Source organism: Uloborus diversus, chromosome 1 (genome assembly GCF_026930045.1).
Source record: "Uloborus diversus isolate 005 chromosome 1, Udiv.v.3.1, whole genome shotgun sequence".
NCBI lineage: Eukaryota > Metazoa > Arthropoda > Arachnida > Araneae > Uloboridae > Uloborus > Uloborus diversus.
The window spans coordinates 189,610,480-189,617,825 of NC_072731.1; positions in this window are offsets into that span (position 1 = coordinate 189,610,480).

Sequence of the window (7,346 nt, forward strand, 5' to 3'; positions counted from 1 at the left end):
TGACAAAAGCGGTCAACATAGACAGGTGGTCAACTTTACAGATTTTACTGTACTTCCTTGTAAAAGGAAGTAAAAAAACTGTTACTATTTCACAAACAAATAACAATGCAAAACTTAACGTGTTTATTTGTTCGTTAAGTTATCACTTGCAGCAGAAAATATTATTTTTGTTCTTAGTATTTTGTGTATCCAAATTTGGTTGTAATTATTATTTCATATATTTTTGTCGCCATTCAGTTTTTTTCCACCCCCCCCCCCCACCTTGCTTTAATACCCTTCAAATTTTTACACATTATACCGCTTATTTTGAAAATGGGGCAAGTCTCTTTTTAAAAAAATTGAAGTAACTCTACATAAAACTTAGAATGATCTTTTTATCTATTCCTCCAAAAAAGAAATTTAGAATCCCAATAGTTCGGCGATGAAAATTTAAGCACTGCATGAATAAAACTGATTATTGAAACGCTTAATATCTCGCAATAACAAAAAATGAACTTAATAGTCTTTGAAAATAAGCGGCTCATTAAATGTGAGATGCTCAACACATTGCAAAAAAAAAAAAAAAAAAAAAAAAAATTCAAATGACGAAATGTATTTTATGTCACTTTCACTATAACCTAATGTTTTTTACGTTATAGTGAAAGTAGAATTTTTTGTTTCGAAAGAATAGCTTTATCTGACAAACGTTACTATTATTTGAGAATTCGAAGGCAGAGCCGGTTATTTCTAAGTTTAAATCATTTAAGTTTGTGTACGGGAAGATTAGCTTGATTAGTTTTCGATATAAAGTGGTTCAATCTTTTCTTGTACGTTATTGTATACTAAAGTATTAGATTTCATAAATAAGTGCCTGGAAGTTTCCATTTCTTCAGAGATAGTAATTTAATTAAAACTAAATTTTTTAACAGATTAAAATATTTAACTATTCAAAATCAAAATTTGCCTGAGAAAATATACGAGTATATACATTTATTAAGTTTACCAGTAGAAGCTTTTGCGTGTTTAAGTAGCTGCATACCAATAAAGCAAATTTATTAAAAGTGTACAGTAGCATAGTAAACGGATGTAAAAATTGTGTTCTCGTTGCAAAAAATGCAGTTTTTTTAGTACTGTTCATTTCTTCATCAAAGACAGGTACGCAGATAAAACGGTTCCACGTTTGAAGGCTCTATTAAAATGGCTCAAAATTGGTTCAATTCTCGATTAACAGCATTAACAATTAAAATGATTTTTTTTTTTTTTTGGAAAACAAATTGTCTTAAAAGCACTCCAATTGCGATGTAGGTGAGAACCTGATTTATAGGTATAATAGTTAAAAACTACATTACACATTAGAACTGTTAACTAAAGAGTGTCCAGAAAGCCAACTGCAGTAAAATAATAACGAAGAGAAAAGAAGAAAGAGGGGAGGAAAAACAAATCAAATCCATGTTTCCATGAAATGGTTGTTTCCGTGAACCATGCGTACACATTCAATAATTGTAAGAATCGAAAGAATCATTTGCCAAAACAAAGAAAGAAACATAAAAACAGATAATACGCACAAATAATTTCACAATAGAGATAATAGTAATTAAAGCAATTTATTGTAAGAAATATTCATGTATGTAGCTAACATTACAGTGATTTAACGATAAAAAATCATAACAAAAAATAAATAAATATCAACAATACAGTAATAATAGTATTAGTATTTATCAAAAATAATAGTGATAATAATATTAATAATAGTATTAGTTTTATTAAGAATAATGGTAACAATAAAAATTATTATAATTATAATAATAGAAAAAGTAATTATTAATACGACTAAGAGTAAAAATTATAAATATATGAATAAGTAAATACAAAAAATAATGCTGCATAATAGATATGTGCCACGGTATTTTATACAATTGATTTCCAGATCTATATAACCCAAGACTCTTTTCATCCCTAACTACATTTCCTACGAAATAATTCCTACTATTGCAGCTGCAATTAAAGTGTTCGTCTTCATGAATACAATAGCAGCTGAAACAATATCTCGCCAAAGATATGAATGAACTTGACCGAAGAGACTTACAATTCTTATCATTATGGAGTATCGTGATTGGAGAATTATACGAACCTTATTTAGCGTCTAGCGCTTGTTCCAACAAGTTTTTCTGAGCATTGTTAACTCGGATCACGTTGATCTAGGCGATATGCCTTTGATTGGTTCTCAGTGCGTGTTTTTACCAAGAAATACAAAAACGAAATTTTTTTTCGTTTATCGAGTGCGTGTCTGATCTAGAAAAAATAACCACATAAGTTTGCGGAGTTCATAAAGGAAATAATCTATGGCGGTTGATTTTCAATGTTCTAAGGAATACATTTGGGAGTTGAAGCGAAAGTTGTTTTTTGAATGCAGTCAAAAAAAAATATCGCGGGAGTAATAAATACTATAACGAATGTAGAAGGGTCCACAAAAGGACAAAACATAAATAAGATACTTCTATTCAGTAAATTACCGCCCAATAACCAGGGCTAAAGCAGAAATGTAATGTTGAGTGCACTGCAGTCCTCGGCTGGAAATGACTGAGCTGGCGGTGTATTTCTTGTAAGATACTTCTATGTTTTGAAGAAAATCAAATTGAAGGGAATTCGCGAAAATGCTTATAATCAAAGAAAACTGGGCAAATCAAGCACGTTTGTAACATGAATTAAAATATTAAGATACAATTCCATTGAAGAGTATTCAGAAAAGTTTGAAATCAAGCGGACCAATATAGTCATTAAATAAATGCTGAATATTGCAAAAAATAGAGAAATTCTTCAAAGGAATCCTTGATCTAGAAAATAGACTTAAGTAAAGGGAACAATTAGAAGAGGAGCAAAACCTATACTTGTGGCGTGAAGAGAATAAATGCTTAGAAATTATGCAAAAGGGACACTCTGAATAAACTTATGTATATCTTTTAAATGTTAGAAATGTTTTTTTTTATTATTTATTTGAAATTATTTTACTTTGAATCACAGTTATGAAGTTGTTGGTAACTTTTCTAAACTTTCAGCCAAGCTATACATTTTGTATTTTAAATGAAGAGGTAACATAAATGAAAATCCAATTGTTGAGATAATTGTTTCACGTTTACTGTCTGACCACGGATTGTATGGAAAGACAACATCCGTTCTACAGCCGGAAATGGACAAATCTATTATTTTTTAGTGATGTCAGTTTTTGCAGAAGCAGAGTCTCATTCAAATGAGCGGAACACGCGCATCAATTTTTTACTTTTCACCCTTATTCACATAGATTCATCTTATCTGGACGTTTGAAAATTCCATGCAATCCGTGGTTGGACAGTATCTTTTATTTTATTTCAAACATATTTTTGAACAAAACATGTTTGATAAGTTTTTACTAATACATTTTGTGCTTTTAAAGTGACTTCCAACTTACAACGGTACTAAATAATGAAAATAATTTAACATTTCTAACCGAATGAGCCCTGTTTATAGTAACGTCAAAAACCTTGTTTTTCCTCCGTAAAAGTTATTTTAACTCGTTTGCGTAATACAATCAATTGTTAATGCGTCCTATCTTTTTCCCACACTCAAAACGGGAAAGTGATTTCATATCTCAAATTATTTCTTTACATTTCAAAAAACGCAAGTCAAATCTTTGTTGCTCAAACGGGATACTAGACACGTATAGTGCACACTTTTTACAGCGACAACTTTTATTACTAAGACGGCTCTTAATATAAGAGTTTTGTAATAAATTTAAAAGATCAAATTAGCATTTAAATATCCAACCTTATTGAGCAATCGCGATTGCTAATTGTTTTCATTGGACCGTCCTTGGCGTTTGGTTCCTTTTTCAACCCCATCGTCCTCTGCAGGCGCGGCTCCTCCGGTCCTGAGCACTTTCTCCTGGTCGGTGGTGTCCATTTCCTACACACTCACACACGTACACACTCACACACTCACACACGTACTCACTCACACACGTACACACTCACACACGTACACACTCACACACATACACACTCATACATATACATACACACTCATACATATACATACACACACATACACATTCACACACATACTCACACACATAACACACACACGCACCTTTACACACATACAGTACACAGACGCCAACGTGCATTCACACAGGGTCTACGCACACACACGAGCCTACACATACACACTCATACACACTCATACACATATACACTCATACACATATACTCTCATACACATATACTCTCATACACATATACACTCATACACATACACTCTCACACATACACACTCATACACATACACACTCATACACATACACACTCATACACATACACACTCATACGCATACACACTCATACGCATACACACTCATACACATACACACTCATACACATACACACTCATACACATGCACACTCATACACATGCACACTCATACACATGCACACTCATACACATGCACACTCATACACATGCACACTCATATGCACACTCATACACATACACACTCATACACATACACTCTCACACATACACACTCACACACGTACACACTCACACACGTACACACTCACACACGTACACACTCACACACGTACACACTCATACATATACATACACACATACACATTCACACACATACTCACACACATAACACACACACGCACCTTTACACACATACAGTACACAGACGCCAACGTGCATTCACACAGGGTCTACGCACACACACGAGCCTACACATACACACTCATACACACTCATACACATATACACTCATACACATATACACTCATACACATACACTCTCACACATACACACTCATACACATACACACTCATACACATACACACTCATACGCATACACACTCATACGCATACACACTCATACACATACACACTCATACACATGCACACTCATACACATGCACACTCATACACATGCACACTCATACACATGCACACTCATACACATGCACACTCATACACATGCACACTCATACACATGCACACTCATATGCACACTCATACACATACACACTCATACATATGCATACATACACACTCACACACATAACACACTCACACACACGCGCGCCTTTACACACATACACTACACACACGCCAACGTGCATTCACACTGGGTCTATACACACACAAAAGCCTACACATACACAACTATACACACGTAACCACCCAATCGGAGGTGCAGGTTTGGGGGGATAAGAGCCGGGTTCTATAAACCGTTACTCCAATGAGTAGAGTCCTGTCGCAGCTCGTAGTTGGGAAAAACATAATTTGAACTCAAAATTTCAGAAATCAAATTAATTTTTACCAATTTCTCTTAAGTATTTTTTTTTTCATTACATGAAAATTTCGACACGCTTGAAATGCAGAATTTGGCTCAAAGTGTAATTGAACGCATTTGTTATCAGTTACTGTTTACTAATTACATTAATTTTATTGATTTAGTTATTTTACATATGTATGCTAAAATCAAAACTAAGTGAGAAATTATTGCCAAACTGAACATTTTTTTAATGAATTCTGCTGCGTTTCTTATGGAACTATCGCAGTAAGATTTTACCTTGTAGATTTCTTTTAGGGGTATAACAGTCTTTACATATATATAGAATACCATTTTAGGATTTGAAATAGAGACATTTGCTCGAGGGAAATGTATCCTCGCTCCTTCTGAACTAAAGCATGCTGGATTGTATTTGAAACCTAAACATTTAATTTTAAAGCTCTAGTCTTGATATTTTCCATTACTTTTAACTCAATACTGTTCCGGTGAACATTGCATAGGAGTTCCCAATAAAATTACTACATCAAATTCAAAAATAAAACCATTTTTTGTTACTGATGTTAGAAAAACTAAACAAATGAAAGATTTCTATGTTGTCATGAATCGAGAGGCACAATTTTATTATTTTAAAATATTTACTAAACTTTGAAACAGCTTTACTTTTAATCCCTCATAAATGAGCTTTCTGTAAACATTGCCGGCTTAGTATCATTTAAACTAATGCTACAGCTCGACTTTTTAAACTTTAAATCCCTTTCAAAAACTGTAACCATGTTAAGTACTAATCTTTTATGTTAAGGGATAATATACCCCTATTAAAGCGGACTGCCGTAAAAACAAAACACCACGCAATATATTTAAGAAAAAAAGACGGTTCTTAATTGGTGCTTGTGAAATAAATTGCCGTTATAGGCACGAAAAAGACATTTTCCAGCCAAAATGATGGAATAAAATGTCTATAAGAGCGCCAATTTTACCAAAAAGCTCAGCTAACTGGCGTGATTTTCATTTGATTTTTCGCATTAAACAAAATGCTTTCTCTTATAAATGTACGGCTTAAGGTTTTGTTCACGGGATTTGTGCCCTTGCAGACATTGAGTAGTTTTTACTTGACGTCGAGTCTTTCCACTTACGGTTATGAGATTCCACATAAAAAGACTTACAGTATTTTTGAGGCTTTAGTTTTGAAGTGCAGTTATCTTGGCTTCCTTTAAACTACTTTTTTACCGTAATGGTTTCTGGCTTTTAAAAAATATCAGCAATAAATTTTTAAATTTCACACTTTTGTATTCACTATTTTGAAACATTTAGTTTCTTATAATTTAAAATTTTACTCCGATGATGTTTCTGGGATTTCTTTCTAATTTTCTTTGAAGCTATTTATCCCAAACAAATTAAAAAAAAAACGTCAATACTCAATGCATTTCATTTTCCAACTCAAAACCACTCACCTGAATTGCTGTTCGTAAAACCAACAGTTCTTCAAACATTCTCTAAATCTTGGAACCCATATAATCTTTTTCTTCGTTTCAAAATATTGGTTAACTTTCTTTTTGAATTAGAAAAAGTCGTCTGCATTTATATTGATTCCGCTGTGTTGCCATCTAGAAAGAAACTAGCTCAAATTTATTGCTTTTTTTCACTTTAGAGCAATTAACAAATTACTTAAAAGAGCAATTCGCAACTCCGGAGCTCGAATACGCTACCTGGCGGTGATTAACAGTACTACCAAAAAGGGTAAAATATTCCATTCCACGTGTTTTCTTTGAGGTAAATTACAGGCTTCAGACAATTTGTGGTGTAATGTAATTTCAGAAGAATAGAAAAGAAAGCTTCCCACAAACACGATGAAAAATTACTGCCATTCACTAAGCGTCAAAGCAAGTTATAAGTTACGGCATTTGTTTGTTTACCTTTTTCATCCGCCATTAGACAGTGGCAGCAGTGCTTCCTATAGTTTATTGGTGTTGCGAATAAGCAATTAACAAATTGCTTATTAACCTGATCTGGATAAAGTTGAAGTTCCTATGATTTCTGGACCCG